General features: G+C 43.5%; 1 protein-coding gene across 1 annotated transcript in view; it reads right to left on the bottom strand.

The window, feature by feature from the left end:
* BAIAP3 (BAI1 associated protein 3) overlaps positions 1 to 24,584 on the bottom strand; it is a 1,035,958-nt gene extending 1,011,374 nt beyond the window's left edge. The window contains exon 1 of the mRNA XM_085629280.1: positions 24,278 to 24,584. The gene's annotated coding sequence lies outside the window, so the exon portion shown is untranslated. The remainder of the gene's footprint in view (positions 1 to 24,277) is intronic.
* Between the last annotated feature and the right edge of the window lie 3,098 nt (positions 24,585 to 27,682).

Raw genomic sequence — 27,682 nt, 5'->3', positions numbered from 1 at the left:
TTATACCAGCCAATCCATTGTTTTCAGTTGAGCCCTCAACCTTCCAATGTACTAATATGAGTCAAGATTGCATTACCAAGGGCTGCCCTGAATACTTGATAGTCCTACCTGTTTCATAGGATGCCAGAGGTATTGTGAGTTGGGAATTTTTAGTAACAGGAGTTCTTACTTTGAGCTGGTGGTTGTAGATGTGGGCCACCAGCACTCATTTTTTGGAAACAACACTTATTTCTCTTAAACAGATTTTGCTCCAGATCAGGACAAGAAAAATGAGAAATCAGGGCGAGGAAGAGAAAATGAAAGATGGCAAAACAGTGACAAAGGAAGAAAGCAGGGAAGAAAAAGAACCTTAAAGTGTGAGATACAAGGGCATTGGGCGTCTAGTGGTGGAATAAAGAGTTATGAGGTGGAATCAAGATTACTCAGCCTTCAAATTCAGCACACTGGCCGTCCATAGTGCCTTTCAGGACTTCTGACCAAAAGTTTGGGCCATGGCACTTATTCTTTTACAAACTGAATGGATCCCTGACAGAATATCAGAAAATAAAATATCTTGTGGACAGAATATTATGTCAAAAATATCGAGGATGAAAATATTGAGACGGTGAGAACAAATAGGTAAATATAGATGTTTCATTCTTAACTCCATATCTACGTTCCTTAAAGTTATACCTATCAGCAAGGTACATATATGTGGAGTTATATATAGTACAACTTATAGAAACGCACCTTCTCAATATTTTTGTCCTCAATATTCCTGACACAATATTTCTGTTTAAACACCCATTAAGCACTGGGATAGTAGATGCTTATGACTGACACTTAATGTCCACACATCAGTCATTAGAGAGGAAGAAGAAAGAGAAAGATTACTCCTGGATTTACATGCACTAGTAGGGACCCTGTCAAGAAGCGTTTAAACAGTCAGTGCTTCTTCTGAAAATATATATTGCCTCAAAATATTATAAGTTTAAGGAAATATCATTATCCCAGTTTATTACACTTTATGTAATGAATTAAATTGTAAATGTAAATTGATACTTGTATAGCGCACTACTCACCCGCAAGGGTCTCAAGGCACTTGTACGAATACCGCTGTGGAACCCATCCTAGCTTTCCCTATGAGGTGTCCACTCCTGGGCACCCCCAAGGTGGAGGCCAGGCATCCTTAGCATTGTGGGGGGCGTTGTGGAGATTAAGCAAGCTATTGCCCAGAGTTGGAGAGTGGGACTCCATGATTGGAATGGCACTGAGGCGAGAATTATCAGGTCCGTGGAATTTTTTAGCCCAAGACCTGCCGAGGCGGGGAATTGAACCCTGGTCCCGGGCTAGACCTCTGCATCAGGGTCTGCCGCTCTAATCATTGAGCCACACTTCTCCACCAATTACTGATGCAGAAGAAAAGATAATTAACAGAAGAAATTAAACTAGACTCAATTTGTACACATAACTCCCCTAGTTAGTGAGGTACTTAAAAGGAATAGTTTGGTACAACCATGCTAATTCTAAATTATTTGCCCCAATGACAATAGGGCAGACCTGATAAGAGATTTAAGAACAAAATATGTGTCTAGAAATACTGCCTTTCCATCCCTTACGTCCCTTAATGCTTTTTGCTTTTATAGATTGTTTTCACCTTTTGGAATGCAAGCATAAGGAGTCACATGTTTTGTTTATGCACTATGGTGTTCTGAAAGTGACAGAGAGCCAGCTTCAGGGAGCGCTTTTTTGGAACACACTTGAATGAAAACAAAATGTACATGTCCGGAAGAAGGTTCATCACACTGCTTAGCTTTAGCAGCGATTATATATACGCATCTACCTCTGAGAGGTTATTTAGGGAAAGGCCGCATTTTAAGGTCAGGGGTATCCAGAAATGAGTGATTCCCTTCTGTTTCCCAGGATTGTTGTATCCAGAGATGTTATCCTGGAAGCCTACTCTGGTGACAGGCTGTAGAGACAAGCCACATGCCATGGCTAACCTCATTAACAACATGTCTCATTCTCCAAGACATCTTGACATTTCAATTTTTGTAAAATCTAGGATAGGAAACAAAAGGAAGATTGTGCAGCGCACAGAGTAGTCTGAAACACTTCTAGACAAGCTTGTGATTGTAAGGGTTTGTTTGATGGTCGTCACAGAAGGCAGCAGATTGACAGCCCTGGGAAATAAAGTGGTCCCTTTGAGTGAACTTGTTCTCGCACTGCTTTCAAAAGCGCACCAACTCAGCTCTGCAAGGGAACAAGGGCAGTGTGGGCATAATGCTTATTCAGCCCTTGGCATCTATACTGATAGTGCCAACTAACTATGCCAGGGGTAATGGTGGTTTGTCACAAAATATGAGCACCCTGCTACTGCGGAATAGTCTGAGATCAATATATATATATATATATTCACTGAAAAAACCATAGGTTTCACACATGTTATAGTTAGCTGGACATTTCACTCATAAAAAACCAATGAAATTCCCCCGTTATAGTTAGTGCAGGCAACTATAACTCACGCGACCGCAATCCTCTGCTGATGACGTCAGATATTACATCACTGTATTTAGACACTTATTTACCCATGTCTTCTTCCATTAATCTTTAGCTATACATATATTACAAATATTTATTTTTCATAAAGACACATATGTCATCAGTGATGTAATATCTGACATCATCAGCAGAGGATTGCGGTCGCGTGAGTTATAGTTGCCTGCACTAACTATAACGGGGGAATTTCATTGGTTTTTTATGAGTGAAATGTCCAGCTAACTATAACATGTGTGAAACCTATGGTTTTTTCAGTGAATTTGCAAGGTTTTTTAAATGCTAATTCCTAACTATAACGTGTGTGAAACCTATGGTTTTTTCAGTGAATTTGTACGGTTTTTTAAATGCAAATTTTTTTTGAGATTTTTGGTAAACCTATGTATAAAATAATATATGTACTATATCCTGCATTATGGAATGGTTAATTTTTTTTTTATGCATTTTTTTCCGTGCGCGTACGGTAAGCTGACGCTACGCGCTCCGTACGTCATAAGTACGGTGCGCTTACGTGATACGATGCACGTATGGTAAGCTGACGCTACGCTCTCCGCACGTCATAAGTACAGCGCGCTTACGTGATACGTACGTGACGTACGCGTACACGCGGAAGCAACGTCGCGGTTACGCAGGGGCGTGTAATGCGCATGCGCGAGTGCGTCTTACGTACGCGCTCCGTAAGCGCTCCGTAAGCGGCACGTTCGCGCATGCGTACTTGTTTTCGAGCGCGTACCGTAAGCTTACGGAGCACGCACGGTAGGTCATGTGATCCACAAAGAACACTTTTCATTGGTTGAAACTACTTTCAGTTCCAGAAACTTCCCACACCACACCCATTCCCCTCATTACTGCTTGAGATCCCCTAGGAGAAGGAGCTGAATTGACATTGAGATACAATGGCAGAACAGCAGACCTCTTCTGAGAGTGAGGCTAGCAGCACCACCATCATCCAGAGAAGGAGGAAACAAAAGAATTCTTTTGTATGGGAGTATTTTACTTTTCCAGAGGGGGAGAAAAAGGTCAATGCTCCATTGGTCACTTGCACACTTTGTGACCGTGTTTTATCTAGAGGAAATCCAAGGAAGAAGTATTCCTTTGGAAATCACTCTATGATGAGACACCTTAGGGATAGACATCCCAGGACCTTTGCTCGACATACTGGAGAAAACTCTTCAGTAAGTCACCAGAGCCCAACCTCAGAAGCTCAGCCGAGTACATCATCGGCAGCTCAGCTGAGCCCTTCCTCTGAGGTGGGAGCATCACCTTCTTCTGCTCCTCTGGACGTTAACCCTCGATTTGGGAGGGTTGCAATGAGGTGTACAACGTGTTGTGGTCTTATTGTTTTTGGGGAGACCAGTGTTTCCCTTATTAACAATAAGATAGACCAGCACGTTTGTAGACGCTCATAATATTCCCATTCTTTCTTTCCTCCATCCCTGTATTAACCCAACGGCTCTTTTAAGAGCCAACCTTACCTCACAATTTTTTTTATTTTTTTTTAAGCTTTCCTTTTTGAAAATTTTTTTTTGCCGTGCGCGTACGGTACGCGTAATTACGCGAAGTTCGCGGAATTTTTCCTCGCGGAATTTCTCCGTTTACGCCGTGCGCGTACGCTGCGCGCATTCGGCGATTTTTTGAAAAAAAAATTAAAATTAATTTTTTGCCCTTGGGGGTCCTTCTGGGACCCCCTGACAAAGGCTAGGGGGTCAGGAACTGTCCACCCTGCCCCCTTTTCACGTTATCCACCTTTGTTTTTCACCCCCTCAGACTGCGAGAGACAAAATGGCGGCCGACACTTCCTGGTTTCGACCGATTCGAATGTTTACTGAGATCTAACAACCAATCAGAATCGCGCTCGCGCACGGCAGCGTGCGCGTACGGTAAGCTTACGGTACGCGCTCGGAGCGCGCCCATAGATATATATATTGATTTAAATGCTATTTTCTCAGGAAATACTGAACAGATTTACACGAGACCTTCAAAAGGCACATCCCTGACCTGAGGGCTACCTCTCTGCCAAATTTCAAGTAATTCTGTTCAGCCGTTCGGGCTGTAGCTCGGACTAAAGGTCCTATGGAAAAATGCATGGGGAAAACGTGTTTTGGGACCCCCCCTTTTTCTCAGCCCCCGCTTGACGAATCCCCCCGAGACTTTCAGGGTAGGAGCGGAGCGGAGCGCCCCACCTATTTTGAGAATTTCGCGAGGATTCGTCAATCGGCGCCAAAGTTATTCTAAATAGAATGTTGCGGATTTCCTATGGAAACACGGTCCTAACTATAACTATCTACTGGCGACCGCCAGTAGATAATATATATATATATATATATATATATATATATATATACACATACACACATACATACATACAAGTAGGTAGTTATCATTAGGACCATGTTTCTATAGGAAAAGCATTTTTGACTTTCCAATATCTTTGAGGCCGTTTGACTAATTTTCAAAGATTCTCCAAAAAAAGTGCCTCAGTGAATCTTGTTGTGTATGTAAAGTTTTGAGGTGAACCATCAAGAGGGGGCCAAGAAAAAGTGTGTGCAAAAAAAAGTGTGTTTCCATGTTAATTCACATAGGACTTTTAGTCCAAGCTGCAGCCCGACACACTGGACAGAATTGCAGCAAATTTGGCAGAAAGGAAGATTTGGTTACACAGATCACGCTTTCAGTTATTTGGTGCGAATCCATTCAGTAGTTGTTGGGAAATTTAAGGGAAAAAAAGTTAGTGATATGTCTGGCGGTGGATATTTTGCAACAATTTCGTGATTAATTGTGAATGCGCGCACCAAGAGGAATGCCATGATTGGCTGACTGCAACCTGAGAAGAAAATTTTGGGCCATTTTAGAAAATGGCACATGGTCCCGGGGGTGAAAATACACCACAAAAGTGGTATAAGGGTACAGAATGGAGGTACCCTCACCCCATATTTGACATATAGGGGTGTCAGTAAGACTAGCCATGAGTTAAAAATGTTTTCTTTTGATGAGCGATATTTGTGGATACGCCGCAACCGTCAGCGCACTCCCTTTTTAACATTGCTGGAATATCGTGAATATCGGTACATCGTCACAAATATTGGTGAAAACTACAAAAACATATACGCATCCCTAGCCTTAGTTTTACTTACATGCTCACAAACCCACTCAAAGACTCTCACACACCCAGTGACAGCCCCATTCAGAGACTGATGCATGTACTCACAGTCCTACTCTGTCACTAACACACCCACTCACAGACCCACTCAGAGACTCAGACACCCAGCCACAGACCCAGCTACAGACTCTTGTACCCACTCATAGACCCACTCATGCACTCTTAAACTCACTCAGACACTCATGCACTCACTAACAGACCCATTGAGAGTGAATCAACCTCTGACAGCCTTACTCAGAGACCCATGCACCCACTCACACACCCACTCAGAGCCTCAGACATCCCCTCACAGATGCATGCAGACACTGATGTACCCACTCAGAGACTGACATCCACTTACAAACCTACTCAGACACTGACACACCCACTCACAGACACACGGAGGTACTCAGACACCCACTCAGAGAGCCACTTACACACTGATGCACCCTCTCACAGACCCACTCACTTTAAATAACAAAGGTTACAGGGACGTTATAATTAGCAAATACAATTTCACTGAAAAAACAAAAGTCTACAGGGATGTTAGAGTTGACAAATAATATATTAAAAAACCTTAGAAATTCACTGAAAAAAACAAAGGTTACAGGACATTATAGTTAAGAAATGTAATTTTTAAAAAAACTTAGAAAGTCACTAAGAAAAAAACAAAGGTTACAGAGACATAATAACTAGACTCAGATTTCACTTGTACAAAACCAGTGAAATTCAGCAGTTACAGTTACCTGAGCTAACTATAACCAGGGACACTGGAATTATGTGGCAGGAGAAGGCCAAATTATGCAGCAGGGTCGAGTAAATTATGCAGCACATTTTGTAATAGTATTATTTCATAATTGTTAGACTAGGTAACAATTTCTGGGTCTTGGTTGCATTACATTAGTACCAATTTAACACTCAAATATATCAATAAGTAACAGAAAGGTGACCATTCCAGGTATGAATGGGTCCCCGGCAACATGTCATGGCATTTTTAGTAACGTTGGGACTGTTTGAGATAGAAACGCATTTTTTGTTGTAATTACATTTGAGATGTCATCAGTGATATCACTGGCCATGTCATGAGTGATGTAATATGTGGGGTCATAAGTAGTGCATTGCGGGTGGGTATGTTATCGTTACTGGTTTGGTGAGAGTGAATTCTGAGCCTAACTATACCGGCTCTGTTACCTTAAAAACCTAATATATATATATATATATATATATAGAGAGAGAGAGAGAGCGAGAGAGAGCGAGAGCGAGAGCGAGAGAGAGAGAGAGAGATATTCACTGAAGAAAATCAAAGGTTGCCAGTAGGTAGTTATAGTTAGGACCATGTTTCCATAGGAAATGCGTTTTTGTGAAAAAGTGCACCAGTGAATCTCATTGTGTATGGAAAGTTTTTAGACGATCCATAAAGAGGGGGCTGAGAAAAGGGGGGGCAAAAAAGCGTGTTTCCCATGTTAATTCCCATAGACTCTTTAGACACACTGGTAGCCCGAACAACTGGACGAATTTACATCCAATTGGACAGAAAGCTAGCTTTTGGTGCACAGATTGTACTTTTTCTGGCACATGCATCAACGTAGGCTTTTGCAATTCCTTAATTGGGATTATTAAGGAATCGCAATTAAGCAATTGCAAAAGCCTATGCATGTAGGAATCGCTATAAAAATAGCGATTCCTACACATTCCTTAATTGCGACTCGCAAATTGCGGGTCGCAATTAAGGAATGCCGTCCCATTCATTCCTATGGGCCTCCAGGCCCATAGGAATGAACTGGAGATTGCATGAGTAATTTGCGAATACCAGTAGGTACTCGCAAATTGCTCATGCAATTTCAAGGGTGCAAGGGTATCAAAATGACACCCTATTGCACTCTTGAAATTGATCTGTGCACATATGTTGCACACACACATGCCCTAAGGGCATGTGTGTTCGCAACATGAAACTTTGAAAAATGCAGAAAAGTGCATTTTTCAAAGTTTTTGCAAATTACCATGAAGTTCAACTTCATGGTAATTTGCTCCCCCTATTAGCGAAATTGCTAATTTTTTTAACTTTAAAGAATTGCATTTAAGGAATCTCAATTTGAGATTCCTTAAATGCAATCGCTATTTAAGTAATCGCAATTTAGAGATTACTTAAATTGCGATTTTTGCATTTGGGATGATGCATCCCAAATGCAAAAATACCGGTCGCAAAGGGGTAGATTCTGAGAATCTGCCCGTTTGCGACCGGTTTTTGCATTGATGCATTTGCCTGTCTTTTATCTGGTGTAAATCTGTTCAGTAGTTTGTGAGAATCCAAATTTGTATATCTACAACCCTGAAAAATTCACAAATTAGCTTGTGCATAGGTTTGCTACCAACACTTCAACTAGTCTGCCACGTGAAATAAAGAAAAGGAGAGTAGAAATACCCTGACCCCTCAGGTTTTGGTCTTAGGCTCCTGGAGGGACACCGGCAGGGCGAAAAACCATATTTATAAAAATTCATGGCAAAATTTGCTTATATTCGCTAATAGGCTCCTGCGCTTGTTTTTCATGAAGTGCCTGGGTGTGCCAGGTCCCGGGGGCATGTGGGCATTTTATAGAAAAAAGAGGGGGCACACAGGGCCCCCCTAATGAGGCTCTTTAAGCCATGGGGACTCCCTGAGGCCTTATTTTCAATATTGGAGGGGGGGCCACACAGACACCACTCCACAGCTCAAGTGAGCTCCAGGGACCACCACCTCCCCAGGGCTTCATTACTGAAATGGCGAGGGCGCATGGATCCTCTCTCCTTGTGCTCTTTAGAGCCCCAGGAACCACCACCTTCATGGGGCTTAACACCATTAATTAGCAGACCCCCCCATGCCCCAGGGACCACCACCACCCCAGGGTCAGCACTTAAAATATATGTGGGAGGGCGCCATGCTGCCCCCTCCTGGTCTGTATACAGCTCCGGGGACCACCAACTCCCCAGGGCCAACCCATTGATTGTAATGAAGGCAGGGCCACGCAGCCACCCTTCTGAAGCTATGAACTGCCCAGGGGACCAATGCTCCCCAGGGCCAGCTCCTGCTATCTAAAGGAGCCCAGCCCTGGGACATAGCGGTTTCCTTTTGCTTGGCGGGAGCATTTTGACAGCTCCATCTTGCCGGAAGTGGAGTGTTTTGTTTTGCTTTGCGGGAGCTGTCAAAATACTCACGCTTGTGGGGCATGCTTGGCGGTCACTGTCAGTACAAAGAGCTGGTTGCCAGTGGGAACTTTGTGGTGGCGCGAAACACGGGGTGGTCATTGTCGATGTGAAGAGGTCAGTGTGGGCGAAGCCAGAGTCTGTATCTGGGAAGGACTCATTCTCATCTGCATGCAGATGCAGTTTCTATGATGGCTGTGGTGAAGTCCATTCATGTTCGCAATAAGACTTCAAGTTCACGTTTTGATGCAAATATCTCACAGCCTCTGCCTGTTCATATGCACTCCAGTTCCTGCAGGTTTTGAGTTTGGAGGACTACACTCTAACACCAACACAGAGTGCAGGATCTGCGAAGGCAACACTTGGGGTTAAGTACTCACTCCAGCAAAGGCCAACAGCAGTGTCCACGCAACTCCATTTGGTACTGGTCAGCTGGGCAGTTACAAGGAAAGGCCTTTGTAAGCTTGTTGTGGTCCTATAGCTCAAACAAGAGGTCAGCCAACTAACACTTGAAGTTATGTCTGGAGTCCTGGATTCAAGGCTCACAGGTGCAGTCTTCCTTCAGGCTTCAGACAGCAGGGCAATCCTTCTTTTGAGTCTCCACAGGTCTGGAAGTGTTATGTCAAGAGGTTTTGGGTTTGCCACTTTTATGTCAGACACCTTTGTCTAACCCTAAACTGGTTCTGGTCAGTTCTTCCATATCTGCTGGGTCTGGCACCAGTCTGGCTAGTGAAACAAAGGGCATGCAAGGCCAGGTGTGAGCAGCATTTGCCTGTGAAAGGGCAGTCATCATCTTCTGAAGTCAGGAAGGGATTGGGTACAGCGTCCTGGCAAAGCTTTCAAGCTCAGAAAAGGGTTGGGTACAACGCCAGGCCTTCCTAGTCCGGACACGTTTCCCCACATCCTTGACTCCATTCTGAAAGGATTACACATCACACTGCAGGGGATACATAAAGAGTCATGTGATCCTGCACATTTAGTTTAGGAAGAAAATTGCCAACTTTCTAAAAGTGGCATTTTAAAAATAGTAATTCAAAATCTTACTTTACTATCAAAGAGGATTATAAATTAGTATCAAAGTGAGTGGGAGGAGTATTGTACTAGCTGCTCCAAGCCTGAAGTTATCACTTATTGAATGTATTAAGGTAACTCAGTGTTAGTCTATGAAGAGCTAGCAGTGCTGCACTTTGGGGGGTTTTCACTGCCAGTACAGGTGAAACATGAAATATACCTTTCCTACTTTTTAAATTACAATGCAACCTGCCCTATGAGCAGGTAGGACCTACCTTAGGGGTAGGGGTGGGCAGGACTTGTAGTTTTGCTCTGTGGATTTTTGCTGCCTTAAAACATAAAAACTCAAAATATTCAGCGGAGTTCCCCCAACAGGTGAAAAATAAGCATGTCGCACAGATCATTCTGCAAGGCTGTGACAGTAGTGCGAGCAGTGCTTAAAAATCAGCACAACCAGCATAAGCAGTGTGCAGAAGCATGCGGCCACTCAAGTTAATTTTGCTGCCGCTCGAGTAGAAAATCTACTCGAGCTGCAGCAAATTGACTCACAAAGCAGCCCTCTGACTGCGCCTGCTCAAGACAGCCCACATTATAATAGTGCACCGCTAGGGTGTGCCAAATCTCGCTCCCCAGTTTGCAATTCTGGAGCATTGCTGGAAAACATCTGCCACACAGTGATTGGCAAAATGTGCCCTGAACTCCGCGTTACAAGAGTAACCACAGAGTTACAAAATTCTTCCTTTTCCTCGGGTGGAATGAACTATTCTGCCCAGCCCTACTCAGGGGTGACAATGTGACATGCAATAATTAAAAAGAAATGTTTAGGCCAGAAAAAAATTGTACTTTGCCAGGTCAAAATGACAGTTTAAAACTGCACTACAGGCTGCACTGTCAGGCTTGAGTCATTTAATTTAAAGGCTCAATGTACAAGCAGTACCATATACTAGAGGCTAATAAGTAAATTAAATACTCCAATCAGGTGTATATCAAGCACAAGCACTTTACCACTAGTTATTAGGAATAAAGTCTGCAGAGTCCTACTAATACTGTATCTCAGGAATGGGACTAGAAAAATAATGAAAGAACTATTTTTTATTGTGATCAAAAATCCAATTTAATAGTGAAGTCAGTTTTTACTTCTCCAGAAAGATAGATTTCAAAGTTACTTTTTCCCTGCCTGAATTTGCTGCATGCTAATCTGCATTTTGCTCTAACACTTCTCCCAGCCAGTAATTAGCATTTGAGTATGTATGAATGGATGTGAAATGCCTCCCAAGAGCAAACAATAAGCTGACCTAAATGGGCAGAGAACCCGGCAGAATATGCAGGGTCAGGCTGTGAGATTTTGTTTATATGAAAGTGTCAATTCATGCTTAAATTGAAAATTCTGCTTGACAGATCTGCTTGGGTTTTTCATATGACACTTTGGGCGCACTTCAATGACGTCTCTCCTGTCACAGGCAAATTATAGCTGATACCTGGGTATAGCCCTTCTTTAGTCCCCCCAGCCAGGCAGACTTCAATCTCAGTGGGCCTCATTTCGATATTACAGTGTCAAAGCCTGTTTTAAAGGTCTGCTGGGTTTACATTTATCACATGAGCCACATTTGAAAGGAACGGAAAAGGACACCAAAACAATTATTGTGCATCTACTATCTGGTTGCTGAAAACCCTACATTTTGTTCTACCAGACTTCTGTCTCTGTAATTGTTGAGGGTACAGGACCTGCTTCAAACTGTGTTTTAGTGTTAGATGTGGGATGACATTAGGATTACCATAGCACACTACCACACAGATACCCAACACTTTCAGCACAAGTGGGGCCAAAGAAATTTGCCATCTTGAAAGTGCCTACGGTGGTAAGGGTTAGCCCTGGTAACCTTTACCCCATTGGTCAGGGCTTCCCCTGTGGTCATTCCCAACCACTAGTTCATGCCAGGAATAAATGAGGTCTCTCAAGGCATCCTCTTGAGACCACTCCTGGGCCTGTGAAAGATCAAAAAAGACTGAACCTGCAGCCTGCTCTCCCTTATGGTACCAGGACAAAGAAGTGGACTCCGATGTCATAATGCTTTCCTCCTGTTAAAACTATGGTGACACCATCAGCTAAACAAATTCATGTGTCCTGTCTCCCCCTGGACTTACCTGCAAGGACTGATCGGTCAAGACCTTGTGGACTTAGCTCTAGTTCCTTGAGGCCTAAGCCTTGCCTCTCTCACACACACCTTGTTCTCTCTCTCTCGCTCTCTGACTTTTGCGCCACTTCTCCTGCTCTTTGTGCCTTCTCTCTTGCTCTTTGTGTCTTTGCTCTCACTCCTTCTTTAACTTTGGTGCCACTTCTCCCCCTCTTTGTTCCTTTATGTTGCTCTTTTTGCCTTTTATCACTTTCTGTGACTTTTTGTGCCATTGCGCTCGCTCTTTTTACCTTTTCTTGTACTTTTTCTGTGACTTGCATATTCACTGACCCTTTTTGTGACTTTTGTGCCCCTTCTCTTGCTCTTCGTGCATTTTCTCGCTCTCTTTTTCCCTTCTCTCACTCTTTCTGTGACTTTTTTGTGCTTTTTCTCTTGCACTTCCTGCCTACTCTCTCACTCTTTCTGCTACCCTTTTGTGGCTTTTCTGTTGCTCTTTTTGCCTTTTCTCACTCTTTGTGTGCCTAAAGGCACTCACCTTGCCTCTCTGCTCCCTCTCTCTCATGCACAACTTGTTCTCTCTCTCCATCTCTCTCTCTGTGACTTTTGGCCACTTCTCCTGCTCTTTGTGCCTTCTCTCTTGCTCCTTGTGCCTTTGCTCTCACTCCTTCTGTGACTTTTGTGTCTTTCTGCTTGCTCTTTTTCCCTTTTCTTGCAACTTTTTTTACCCTTTTTCTTACCCTTTTTGTGACTTGTATGCCCCTTTTCTTACTCTTCATGCATTTTCTCTCTATTTTTCCCTTTTCTCTCACTCTTTCTGTGACTTTTTTGTGCCTTTTCATTTGGGCTTCCTGACTTTTCTCGCTCTCTTTTTGTGCTAGCTTTTTGTGCCTTTTCTGTTTCTCTTTTTGCCTTTTCTCACTCTTTGTGCCATTTTCTCTCTCCTTTTCTGACTGTTGCCATCTCCCTCGTTCTTTCTTTTACCTTTTTGCTGTGTCTCCATCTTCTCTGCATGCGCCTTCCAGCGACGTGCCCCTATCTTACCTTCTCTGTGCCCCCTCCCTACTCTCCCTGCTCCTTACCAGTTCCTCACGCCTCTCGCTCTTTCCCTGCCAGATCACTCCTCCTCAGCCCAGCCGTCTGCCTCTCTGTGCTCCTTCCCCCTACCAGGACCTACCTAATGGCAGCCACAGCACCAAAGCAAGCCCGTTTGCACCTGTTTATGTCTGTATGGCGCCCAGTGCCAGAAACCACCTGCACTCTTCCAACCAACCACAACCCAGCTACTTTCCTTTATGCCTTAAATGCCGGACGTCGCACCACACTCAATATAAACTTTCACCTGCTCCCTCTGCTGCATCACCTGCACCACTTCTCCCGCAACTTCAACCCAGAACATACCCACAACACTCAACCCCACACACACTAAAAATACCTGCATACAAACACAGTTGCCCCCTCACACACCAATATCATGTGTTCATGGAGATATGGGACCTGCTGGACAACGACGCTCCAGATCTCTTCTTCCTCACAGAAACATGGCTGACCATAGCTTCAAATCCAGACATTGCTACCGCCGTCCACACCAGATACCAGATCACTAGGCAAGACCACTTAAACAGGCCCGAAGGAGGAATCTCCATCGTCTACAAAGTCACCCTCAACTGCACCGCCCCCTCTGTAGCCAGAAGAAGCTACATGGAACACCTCAACTTCAAATTGCAAATCAGAGCAAACTTCACCCTGGGGGGAACCCTAGTCTACCTCACACAAGACCCCTGGGCCCACTTTGATATCAACATTAAAAACTTCATCACCTGCTTAGTCATCAACAAAAGCGCATTCATTCTCCTAGGAGACCTCAATTTCCATCTAGTATACCAGACTGACCCCAACTCAGTTGCCCTTCTTGATAGTCACTGAAACCTGGGACTAATCAAATGCATCATGATGACCACCATGCCACCAAATATATTCTAGATCCCTTCTTCACATCCTTGAACAACATCAAAATCCAATCAACGCATTATGACCCGGCACCTGGACGGACCATGCCATAGTCAGTTTCACAATCAATATCCATAAACACAGTCGAACCCCTACAGGCAGACCGGAAAGTTGACACTGGAACAAAGTAACAGAGGTGGATTGGATGACTGCCCCCCACAAGAACAAACTAGAACCCACAGGCTTCCTGGTACGCAATATCGAAAACTTCAACAAGTGGATCACCAACTGCGCTGACACTCTAGCCCCCAAAAAACGAAGCCATACAGCAACGTCTAAATCACAATCCAGCTGATACATGGAAGACCTCAGAATGACCAAGTGACACTGCAAACAACTGGAACTGAAATGGAGAACCAGCAAAGGAGAGTGGGAAAAGATGCCTTTAAAGCCACACAGCGAAGGTACCACCCGCTAATTTGGGAAACAACACCTCCGCTCTCACTAGCTCACACCAGAACACAACCAACATACATACAAAAGTAGAGCTGGGAGTGGCGTCTTCTCATACCTGGCTACTAAAGCCTGGAACAACCTCCCAAAACACATCAGAACTTCCTTGTCTCTTTTTGACTTTCGCAAGAAGCTGAAGACCTGGCTTTTCCAGTAAGCCCTCCAGGGCTACCCTTACACACTAGCTTCTGAGTGTCTAGATACAATCATGGGTGATTAGCATGCTATAAAACTAACAATAACATAACACAACATAACACAACGCAACATACAGTACAATAAGTCTTTTTCGGCAAATGTCCAGCTGACTAGAGAAACCTGGACCTGGACCCTGCTGTTTGGCCTCTGCCTGACACCCTGTGAGTCTCTAAGTGCCTCCTGTAAGGTCCTGAGAGGCTTTAGAAGTGTACTCCTGTGGTAGATAGGGACTTAAAGGACTGAACTCCTGATTTAAATGTTGGTAGAGAGGGAAATTTGTCACAATATTGACAGAGCTCTCATCCCACCATGATGGTCCCCCTGCCCCATTTAGAATGGGCGACCCATAGATTTGACACCAGCAGAGACTACTCCATCCTCACTGTGGCCAAACCTTTCTAAAGGCCCGGCGGAGTAAGGACAGTTGTAGGTAGGGCTGTATGTCCGTCCACTTAGTTTAGATGAGAGGACGTACAGCCAATTTTCAATGCCTTTCACCACCACCAAAAATCTGGGAGTAAGGGGCATTGAAACATGAGCAACGCCCCCCTCGCCAGTGGATGGGGAAATAGTTTTTTTATTTTCAAAAAGAAATTCCCACTTAAAATTGTATGTTTACCGCATAGCTCTGTCATGTTTACGGAGCCCTCTATCAAACTTGTAATGTATTGACAAGAACCTTCGTGAAGGCAGTTCATGCCAATGCTAGAAATGTTTACTGGTCTGGCCGTCTTCTCTAAATTTGGCAGGTGGCACCTCCGTCATGGCGACAGAGTAATTCACTCCATTGGTCTGGCAGAGAAACAGGCCCCCGCCAACATTAAATTTAGGCCCTAAGTCAGAAGGTAAAATATTTGACCGGGACAAACCTGGTTGGTGCCCCATCGTGGTCAGCATCAAATTGTGCCCAGGTCCTGGTCTAACATGATCATTGATTATAATTGGCTCTTTGTGCTTCTTGGAGCTATTTTTATTTAAAATGTTAAAAATCCATATTTCCGGTTCTCTTTGTTAGATTTATTTGTTTATTAAGTTTTAGTCAATTTTTATAATTTATTTGGGGATTGTTATTGTTTTGCATTTCGACTGTATTACAGTTTTAGTATTGCACCTTGCCTCTAGGTTAAGCCTGCCATCTCTGTGCTATAGATGCCAGAGGGTTGAGCTCAGGTGCAATTAGTGACTTAGGCGGTTCACCCTGACAAGGATTATTATGATTATTACTTGAAGTGGGTACTTAGCAGCCTTAACTAATAACCCATTTTCTTGCACACACCATAACTGACACTGCCATGTTTCCTTCTTGGCAGACAGCTTTCTTTGGTACAGTGGTATACTGAGCATGACACGCAGCATCAGTCATTGTCAGGACCACTGCAGCATCTGCAGCAGTGAATGGCTAAATTATACATCTGGGTAACAATATTATGTGGCAAGAAAAGGCAAATTATAAAGCACAATCTATGAAAGAATTATTTAGTTTTTTTGTCATATCAACACTATTTAATACTCGATCGGAAAAGTTGTACCTCATTACTACCAATTGAACACCTTATTACAGCACCTGAAAGGTTATCTGTAAAACTTTGGAAAGGTCTACCATTATGCGGAACCCCTCTTTTGTCATTTTTTAAATTTTTTTACCTGTTTCGGCTAGATTTTTTTTGTAAAATCTGCAAATTATGAAGCAGATAGTGCATTATGTTCAAATATGGGAAATCCATAATTTCGTGGAAAACAACACATCCGTAGAACATCATAATTCCAGTGTCCTTGATCATGAGATGTGGCGCATACCAAATGGGTACACTTCAGGGTTTTTTTTGGTTTGGTGCTCACTGAACTATGACTAATCTCTAATGTTTATTTTTTGCCAGTGGCTTTCTATTTTGTTTTTATGTTGCTCTGCAGTGATTTGCCTGCTCCCATCCCAGCACACAACAATGTGATGGATGGAATTATTAAATTAATTTCAGCGACTAGCAATCTCTTGGGCCAGTCTATCACTTGTTGCGCGCATTGCCACTCTAGACAAAGGCCCGCCTCACGCAAATCAGTACTGACCCCCTTTCCTAATGGTAACAGTCCATCCCGAAATGCCAGAAAGGCACCATCCAAAATGGAGCACAGGCACTCCCAGTCAAGTGTCTCATTAACAGAGTGTAGCCTGAGTTCAAGGGCACAGAGAGCATTAGACCCACAGCCAGGCACACCTATCAAGTATTTGACAGTGGCAGAGACTAATTCAAGCATCCTATCCATCACTTCGTTGTATTCCATTGTTCCCCCTCCAGCCAATGCACATCCTTCAGCATGGATTTACCATTAGCCCAGCCCTCAATCCTCACTGCGCACAGCCTTTACTCAAAACTTTACATACCAACAGAAAGCTAAAAGTCTGCAAAATTATGTAGGGAGTCATCAAAAAGGTTCCAAATTGTTAGAAAATTTAAACGTTTTGACCCACCGCACCCAATTTAAATGTTTCCCCTCCACCCCAATGGACCTACATGAATTTTAAAAAAAAACAACAGTAAGCTAAACACTCTAAGTCTTTGTCAAATTTCAATGAGATCCAGCAAATGGTACAAAATAATTAGCAAATCAAATATATTTTGCCCCTCCCTTTTAAATGTAAAACTCCACTTAATGACTCAGCACAATACCGGAAATACCTGTCTGATACAATTCATAGAGAATCCTCTAACAGCTCTGAAGTTATTAGAAAATATTATTGTTCTCCTTTAGCTTTGCCCCCCCCCCCAATTAGGGATTGGAAAACAATTTAACATTCCAATAGAAACATAGTTTTTCTAAAGTTCTGTCAAATTGTATGTAGATATGCCACAAAGCATTAAAGTTACTATACATTAACACCTTTATTGTCCTACCTTTTCATCTGGCACCCTTTACGGATCTACACAAATTTAAAAATACAAAAAGTAGGCTATACGTGCCATGAATTATGAAACTGTGCTAAACATTTAGCGAATCAAAAAATGCCTTCTGAACTTCAAGGTATACAAAATTATTAGCCCTTTGAATCCTACCGAGGACCTTTTTCAAAGCTACTATCTTAACCACTACTAAAAGCATCACACCGAGAAAAGCAAGCTTTCTGTGTAAATGTCTACCATCATGTCAAGTTTGACATTAATTTGTTTAGACCTTTTCTGTTGTCAAAACTGCTAGAATTATGCAGAATGGATGACCAAATCATATGGCAAGCTTATCTATGTTATGAGGCAAAACGCACATTTTCTGGCTGCGTTATTTTCCTCCATTTGAGCTAGAAACAACATTTCTTGTCATTTGAAAATCATGCAGTGTGGGGGAAATGTTGTGGTGAATTCAGTATTTTTACACTTATGTGGTAAATGCTGCTGCCACAGAATCACATAAATCCACTACCTTCACCATTGTTCATTGTTTATCAACATTTGTTTCAGAACGGTAAACAAAATCTAAATATTCTAATTTCATTCAGTGCCCATTGTCAGCTTCACTTTGAAGAAAACAGACTTTTCAAACTAACTACCCAAAACTGAACATGAATTATGAAAAACCGCATTTCTAAACATGTGAAATTGCCAAAGTTATCATCTCAGGATGCAGGTGGCATTTACAAACCATCGGTCTCATGGCTAATGATGTCTGCAGAGCACCTCGAAGGCAATATTAGACCATGTTACATGGTACCAGTTACCTACAATGTGAGAACTTAACTTCATTCAAGAAGCTTTGTTTCTTCATCCGAATCCAAACAATTAGGGGTTGAACGAAAAAGTGTCACAACAATACACACATGACATATTTTTAAAGACCTAGGGGGTCATTAGTATATCGGGCGGATCGCCACCGCCCGTATGCAAATTTATCCCCCGCCACATTACCATGGCGGGGGGGACCCTGGCGGACTGGAAGACCGTCTGCCGGTTTTTCGCCGGTAGGCAATCTGCTCGATTGCCTAACGGGCGGAAAAGCAGTTTATATGGTGGCGGTGTCTGGTAGACACCGCCATCCATATTACTATGCAGGCGGGGACCTGCCTTTCCGAAAGGCAGGCGGTTTTTGCCATTGGGGGCCCATAGCGGGCCCCCAGGGATTCTGGGGGGTGGGGGGTGCGTACCCCTCTGCATTTCAATGTACAATGTGGCAGGCACCGCGCTGTACCTGTCACGTTGTGCATTGAAAGGCACAGGCTACCTTTGTGGCATTGCAGTGAGTGGTGGTCTCTGCACCGCCCGCCGCAATGTTGCAGATACGCCATGCGCCCGCTAGTGTGGCGGGTGCATACTAATTGGGAGTGCGGGACCGCCGCACCCTCAGCGGGCGGTCCCGTTTCCAGAGGGTATGAGCCCGCCATACTAATGGGGCCCAGAGTTTGGATACCTACCAGGCAAGCAGGCTATGGCTGACTAGCCCTGTGTTTAGTATCAAGCCTCAAGTTCCCAGTTAAAAATGTCAAATTAGTCAATATAAAAACTTCTGGAAACCCTGACAAAGGCAATTACATCTTCATGCCCACGTTAGAGCCAACCTGTTATTTCATTGTCAAATGTCACACACTGCATGACATTTTATCTGCCGCTTTGGTGGAAGACAGTCCTTAATAAAGAGATAGAGGGGAGTTAAGCTGACCCTTTTCTACTGTTTGGAGAACGAGGTGTGATTATAAAAAGAGAACATCCCTCGATTCATTTTTTAATGTCAATGACAAATAAATAGCAGCAAAATAACTAAGGATAACAGGGATGTCAATGTAAAAGTCTGAAATTCTGGAGCACAGTTTGTCACGCAGACCTTCAGTTACTTTGAAAAATACAAAACTATTCAGCCTAAAATATTGTTTCATTTCTTGCGAATAAAAAGTATGGGAGAACACATTTTCCACATGCTGTACTTCTATATATAAATGTGCATGATGGTTTGACTTCCAAGGCTTGTTGTAGTGTGTCGCACAGTGAGCCTTGATTTGACTGTACCCCACTAGTGAACAGCGGAAAGCAAGCGCCTCTTACGATCCCATGGCCACCAAGCACTATTGCAACACAATCAGGTTCAAATAATTGCATTGATTGTGAATATGACCAATGGTAGAAGTCAACATCAGAGACATTTTGGGCAATGCCTGCCACAGCTGTGCAGGAGGCAGAGCATCGTTTAATTCATGAGAACCTGATTCTCGGCACAGTAAGGGCAGCAACAGCCCTAGTCTGAGTAATCTGATCCCATGCACTTGAGTAGCCTCTCATCACAGGAAAAGTGGCAATTGTGACTATGAAGGACTGATCTGACTGAGCTGACCAAGTGAACTGCAATGACAGAGTCCAGACAATTTAAATCAAAGAGTGTGCATGTGCTCTGATCTATGCAGGGATCTTTACCCAAAAAGGTATGCTTAATTTCCTAACGAATAAATGTTGGGCCTAAGGTTTTGCTCTGAAGCCTGCAGCCAGTGCTAGTGAATGTTGGAGGTGTAGAATACCAAGGCTGCATTGTCTTGGTTGTACCTCATGAGTCTTTCACCCATCACCAGATACAGTTTTCCCTTACATCTCACTCATTCTGATACGTTTCCATCTTTGCTTTCTCTCTTTATCAATGTTCTTCAGTCTTTCTCTCCCTTCTTCCCCACTTTTGCATTTTTCTCTCTCTTGCGCTGGGTCAAAGTGTGATGAGGAAAAATAAATGCTGGTCCCCAAAAATGTGTTTTAGAAAACAAAGAGCCCTCGGTTCTGGAAAAAATTACTACACATTGTCTCAATGAGAAAGAGTGGAGAAAACACAGCGCTATGGAGAAGGGGTCCCTTTTAAGGACGGTTTCCCTCACACACCAAAGGTGTCATGCTTCATCATGGGGATACCTCCTCCCGTCACGAGCCTAGTCGTGACGCTGGATACAACCCCCTCACTGCGAGGGAGGAGCTCAGAGATGTTTTAGTGAAGAAGAGGGGTATAACTAAAACCCAATGTGGGCGAGTGTGTGAGTAAAGTAGTGCAATGCTGACTTAACAATGGTGAGAAAAAGTGGATAAAACTAGCTACAAGGTAAGCCTAACGTAGTTTATTGATACTTCCTGGTGCCTGAATTAAAAACAGTCATTGACTAGTGTGGCTGCCATAATTAGAAGCAGCTGCACTGGAAAGTGATCAACATGTTTCAGCCTTAATGACCTGTAACAGTGTTGTGGCCTTCTTCCGGATCTCTTTTTTTAGCTACTGCAAAGTGTATGTTAAAACAATAAAGACAAAGGTGCAAAAAACGACACAGAGAGATACAAAACCAGTGATCCGGCTGTTCAGCAGATTCACTGGTACACCTGCAAATGTCAGGTACCTTACATCATCTGTCCCTGGCACATGGCCCTAGGTACAAACACCCATCCAACCGCTAAGATTCAGTGTTGCATCTGGAGCATCTGTCCGTGGAACAGGAAGACCCCAAAAATGTGTGCCAGTGGGGTCACCGACATGCTACAGCACACGTTAAGCACTACAGGTATAAGCAGCACAGTGGTGCTGAGGCCAACTTTGGCCCATCAACAGGACCAGTAATTCTTACCCCCAGTATTGCTGTTAACTTCTGGTGCAGTAATGACATCATCCAGAAAAGGACACCATTACAAAATGGACTCTGAGAGTACACTGAGAAATGTTGAATTAGCTCAGGAATTTGATTTACTGCATCTAAATATCCGGTGATTCCTCATTCTTCAACACATTTTTCTAGATTTTGGATGCTTTGGGCAACCGGTGTCCCTAGTGGGCATGTCTTGGCCAGTGATTTTCCCCATGTTACTTATAATGCCAATCTGCCCAGGAATTTGCATTTTAGAACCAATTCACGTTATGAGCAACTAATAGTGGGGCCCTTTGCGCTAAGAACAAAGCTGTACTCGTAGAGTCACAGTGAACAGTGTGAGATCAAAAGGTATAAGATGGGAGGGGATACTTGTTCCCAAGTGCTTAGTACCGCAGCAATCCCATCTGCTTTAACATACCTTGCAGACACCTCTGCTCATCCAGACTCTTTCTTGCACACATCCCACGTATACAGAAAACCGGAAACAGCCTCGTCCTACATCACTCCTAAACTGTGGAATGACCTTCCACTATACATAAGAGCCTCCTACTCAGTTCCTACATTGTGCAACAGGCTGAAGACCCAGCTTTTTGAGTAGTCCCACTAGGCCCTAGAGTGACTCTCACATGCAGAGCACCAGGATACCCTCCCCGGTGATAGTACGCTATACAAATCTGCACAACAACACATAACAGTGCCTCCTGCAGCCATCAGGGTGACTCACAAAGACCCTGCAGAGCCACAAGTAGTCATGGAGTATATGTGAGTGAGCAAGATGGAACTAGAGGCACATTCTGATGAGGGTAGGGTTCAGTCTGAAGGTCCTCTGAGTGCGCATGTCCTGACAGGGTGTCTTGTGAGCACTGGAGGAAATGTCCTGTGTGGTGGCTGTGGCCGTATTGGTGGTGGAGACTATCTTCAGCACGAGATGGACTCTATTTGGAGTTATTTACACTTCCACCATCTGTCTCTGTGCTGCAGTTGCCACCTTCTGATAAAAGAGGGCGTCCCTGTGACCCGTACATCACAGCGTGCTATGCGGCAGGATACCTGAGTGAACTGCCTGCTCACTGTTTACAAATACTGTGTTCTGGAGGTTATATGTGTTCACAACCTGGCAAGACAGAACCCACTTTCCATCCTTCGATGCGAGTAAATTAAACATCATAAACTGAATAAAGGTAACATCTGTCATGCCTATCACCTAGAAGCAACAGAAGTGTGAATAAGGCACTACGTAAAAAACAATTAATTAATCAGCGTAGAGAGACGACGGATATTTCTGCTGTAAGAAAATATTTAGGACTGGAAAAGGTGTGAGTTCCAGAAAATAGCTAGTCACTGTGGTGAACACTGCCCTATCACATAAAAAGAAATTCGAGAAAATAAAATATAACAACGTTTGTTTTAAAACCGAAGCTTCAGCACTGGTATGTGTTTTTTAGGTGCCATGGATGTTCTGAACGACACATCTATGCCTACTGAAATATTGATGGCGAAACCAGGCAGCCTGCTTGACTTTGAGCCATTCAGACTAATACTCAGCGCAAGATCAATATCCCGTGGCTTTTAACATGTCACTCCACTTCCATCAGTCAACATGAATTAAGTCATTTTTTCTCAATTTGCTGCTTCCGCTAACATTGGAAATATTCCTGAATTCTTGTCTGTTTCATGCCCCCCGGAAGCCCATAAGACAGCACAGTCAGTTAAATGTGTGCTGCTCAGCTCTGTGTGACTTGCAAGCCACATCCTCGAATCTGGTAGCGTTAGCTCACCCTTTCATCATTCTGAGGCCGATATACATGAATACCATTGTGTTGGATTACATGACCCTGTTATTTATAGCGCCCAGAAACGGCACTGGCAAGCACTACATAAAACATATTTTTAAGACTGATACACTATTGGTAATCATTAGTGACGCATGTAAACAGGAGATCTATGCAGTGTTCTCAGCCTTCAATGCCACCCTCGCAGCAAGAGTGTGCTGCGAGTGACCGAAAAAATCGCTCATAAATTGAGAAAAATACATGTGACTGTGAATGCTTTAGGGGAAAAGTTCCTCAGCAGACACTGGAGTGGACTATATTTTAATGCATGTTCAAATTAGAGTTGCTCCTAATACAATGCATACAACCTGAACATGGAAAGAAAAAAACAAATTGGACAATGACTTCAAAACACCTTCATCTTATTAGCGTACACGCACCCTTCCCCCATTCACCTTAACCGTCGACACGCACCTAGTCCCAGGCAGGCAGCAAACACCCATTAATGCATAGCGGGAATGCATTGCGCACAATAAACCTACCAGCAGCTGGCTGTTCGATTCCTGCTTTGGTTGCTAGCAGCCTTCCCTCCAGGAGGGCACCTCGCACTATAACCCTCTGCAGGTGTCTACAGAGCGTTTATCTGACTATCTGATAAATATGGATTTATGTCACGGTGTCTTATTAGCCTGCCACAATAAACATACGTTTCAGGTGCTCTCCACACATGGCATGTGCAAAGGAAATTCCACTCACATTCTCTAAATAAATGTGGTCAAAAACAAAAATCGAGGATTTAATTTAATAACACGTGTTTTTAGAAGGGCGGTGGGGCTGGCCATGTCCTCTGCCGGAGCCGTTCTGCTGGAAGGGTTGAAAGCACCTGTGCAGAGCAAGAGGGTGTATTATCTCACAAACCCGCTCATAAGTGACCCCTGGACCCCAGCCCCCGGCAGCCCAGCTCCTTTTTAGACACTCTTTGAGATTTCGAAGGTTCTGGGGCGGAAGGCTGTCACTTTTACAGAAACAGAAAGAGATTGGGAAATGCCACTGGAACAAACAGGAGCTCTCCGCTTAATCCGTGTGCGGAGTTTAGGGCTCAGCAGGAAAAGGTCAGGGCTGTAGGCAAAGAGCACTGGCACCTTAGTAACCAAGGCAACCTAAAGCCTTGCAGCGGCTGAGAGCCACGTTCACCTGTTCAGGTAACTGGTCCTCCCACCTCACACCCAAAAACACAGAAGCCGGCATGTGCCCCTCTTACCTGTGGCAGGCTTCGCCCTATCTCCAGTCGGGCTGCTCCTTCTGCGCTTCGGCGGGCACTTTGCTCGGAGATGGAGCTCTGCTGTTGCTGAGGCTGGCGTTGCCGGGGAGCCGCCGCTGCTGCGGTTGCTGCCGCTCAAGGGTTGCTTGCTGCTGTGACTTCTGGAGCAGGCTGTTAAAGCAGCCTGTTGCTGCTGGGCGCGCGCTGCTCTTCCCGGGCGGAGCGCGTGCCTTGGCTTGGGCTCTCAGGCGCGCGCTCGCACAGCTGCCTAAGGTGCTGTCTTTGGCTTCTTCCCTCCGGCGGCCCCTCTGCATGCCCTTATATGGGCACAGGAAGTAGCACCCGGTCAGTTCAGCACTGCAGAGGTGGCGGTCTTTATCTCTTGTGAGAAAAGAATGCGCGCGTCTATCAGCCAACCCCACTTCACTTTCTCACATTGGAAAAGGGCGTCCACTCAGGAGAGGGTGCAAACTGTCATATATGAGAGTGCGTTAAAAGGGCAGGTACTCTCCGGTACTGAGTACCCTCACTTCTTTAATTTACAATGAAGAGTACATGCACTTCTCAGCACTGCTGCAATACATTTAATGGGAGAGTACCGACACTTCTCAGGAGCAAACAGGTACTCTACCTAGCGAGTACCTGCTCTTCCATATTTTCATTTAAAGCGCTGCCTTGCACTCATTGTTTAAGGAGGTAAACTATCTGTCTCCCAAATATAATACTTGCCACTCATTTGGAAACAGACAGGGGGTTTTCAAAACCTAATTAAGGAGCAATGACCGATGATCCATCAGATCTCTCAAAAAGCAGAGCCTAGAAATCACGCCGTACGTTGCAGCGCTGTGCGAATGTTAACACTCACCCAATAACCAATATTCATGCTCAGATGTATGTTACAGACTCTTAGGCATCTTACTGGTTCACAGCATATGTTGCACCTGATGTGGGAAACGTGGGTTTCTAAGTTTTTGCATTCTCCACAATCCCACATTGGGGCATATTTACAAGGGAGATATCTCCACCAGAACGTCAATTTTAGCGATGTTCTGGTGGCGAGTTCCCCTTCTCGTTATTTACAAAGCACTTAACGCGGCTTAATGCCGCCTTGTATATAAGGCCCCTTTTTACGCTTCACTTAGTGTGAAAGGGGCGGGCAATGGGTGTTGCAGTGGACGTTCCGCTGCAACACCCATTGCTTTTTGATGCTGCCCCGTATTTACAAAGCTGGGGCAACATCAAAAACTAAGGCCAGGTAATACCTGGTCTTAGATTGGCGATACGAGGAGAAATTATTAATTTTGCCTCTTTTTTGCTCTTTCCATGTGTGCTGCGTTTTGCAGCACGCTTTGATAGAGCAAATAACCCACCAAGATTGTTTATGTGCAGGAAGGTGCCCCTTCCTGCACATAAACAATCGCCCTCGCAGCGCAGGCCCCCTTGCAACACGGCGCAAGAGTGCCTGCACTGGTGCTAGGCAGCTGAACTAGTGGCAGTGCTAGGGGAAACATAGGGTTGCGCCAAATATTTGCAAATACAGCACATCCCTGCGTTTAAAAAATGTTGAAGAAAGGCATTACCAATTTTGGCGCAACAGCGTTCTGACATTTTGTTGTAAATATACCCAATTATCCTTAAAATACTGTATGATGGAACTTTTAATTATTTGAACCCGAATCACAGATGTGGTGGCCTGCATAGCGGTATGAAGGCACCCACAAACAAACAGGAGTAAGCAGTATGTAAAGGCTCAACTGCGTTATTTAATGTGTAATGTATATACAGTTACACTTACTGGAAAAAAACCCATCAAATTAAAGTTCTAGTTATCTTTAATTATAACACTTCAGTGTGCCTTAAAAAAATCTGTAATTCTCTTTAAAAATATCACAGTGAAAGTACAGTTATGTTAACTAATTGAAATAAAACGTTTTCACGTAACATGAAAGATGCAATTACAAATGAAGTAAGATATCATAGATGAGATTAAAAATCACATTAATCTTACCACTCTGAACGAGATAACAATGAATGTAGTATTATTTATTGGTTCGAGCATGTGTTGTTATTTAATGTCATTTGCTTTTGGGTGTTGTTATTTATTGATATAAATATTGCAGGGTCAGAAGTATTGCATTTTGTGTTTGGGTTTTGGTTTCCTGGTGCGAGTAATAGATGTTGTTCACACGCCTGTGAAATTCAGTGGTTTCTAGGTTCTTAAAGATAACTTTTTCTCTGATGAGTTTGGTCGATTTGCAAATCTGCTGCTGGACTCACAGTAGGAGAAAGAGCACCTAAGTCCAATGGTGTGCATTTATTTTTCTTAATGGATTCACACATTTGAGATGGATCAATGAATTAACAGTGTGGTTATCTCTATAATTTAACTTCTTCATTCCCACCCGAAAAAACATTTTTTAAATGCTAAATTCTCAAAAACTATGGAACAGATTTTCAACAAAACAAGCACAGACACTTCCTTGAGTAAAGTATTATTTCCTTGCCAAGTGTGAAGTAATTCTGTTCAGCTTTTTTTTCTTCAGAGTAGAGCAAATAATAATCCCCTGAGAGTTAAAATGCAAAATGTCACTTTTTTGACACCCCTGTGTTTCTAATCCTATTTAGAGATTTGCACAAAATTTGCCCCGCTGAACCCAAATTACATGAACATTTTATTTGGAAAGTTTGGTGCAAATCTGTCATACGATGCCAAAGTTTATTAAGAAAGTAAAAACGTCTTTTTATTGGAATTCTGACTCACCCATTACTGCACACTATCATCAAAATGGATGTTTTCACTCAGTGTGAGTCAATGCTGAGCAGTTCTAGTTTGGTTAGTTTTTATTGGGTGCACATTTTTTTGTTTTGCTAGTAACTGGCATTGCTGGATGAATCTGCACACAACTTTCCCCGCCAAAAGTCCCCCCCCCCCCAATAGCTCATGCCTGGAAAGTTTTATAGTAACCTATCAGATGGGGGTAAAATAAAGGGGAGAGTTTCAAAACATTTATTTGCCATGTTAATTTCCATACCATATTTGTGCCACACATCCATAAAACACAGCTGAATGGAATTACAACAAATTTTCCAAAAAGCTAGAACTTTACTCAGAAAGCAAGGTTTTTGTGATTTGTTGTAAATCCGTTCAGCCACTTTCAAGAAATTTGTGTTTAAAGATGGCAGCCATGAAGTGTTAAAAAAGCAGTATATCTTGAATTTTGGTATCCAGATATGCTCTGATTGGCCACTTGAAAGGGGACTGGTCAATTCTGATTGGCAGGCTACAACGTGAAAAATATGTTGTGGCAGGCACTACAGGAATCTGGGACATGGTCTCTGCGATCCTAAGAGGAATGAAAAAAACATATAAGGGATCAGAGTTAGGAGAGAGTGGCATTCAGGGGA

This window comes from Triturus cristatus, chromosome 10 (assembly GCF_964204655.1).
Source record: "Triturus cristatus chromosome 10, aTriCri1.1, whole genome shotgun sequence".
Taxonomy (NCBI): Eukaryota; Metazoa; Chordata; class Amphibia; order Caudata; family Salamandridae; genus Triturus; species Triturus cristatus.
The sequence above is the reverse complement of the archived record's forward strand: the minus strand, read 5'-3'. Positions and strand labels throughout refer to the sequence as shown.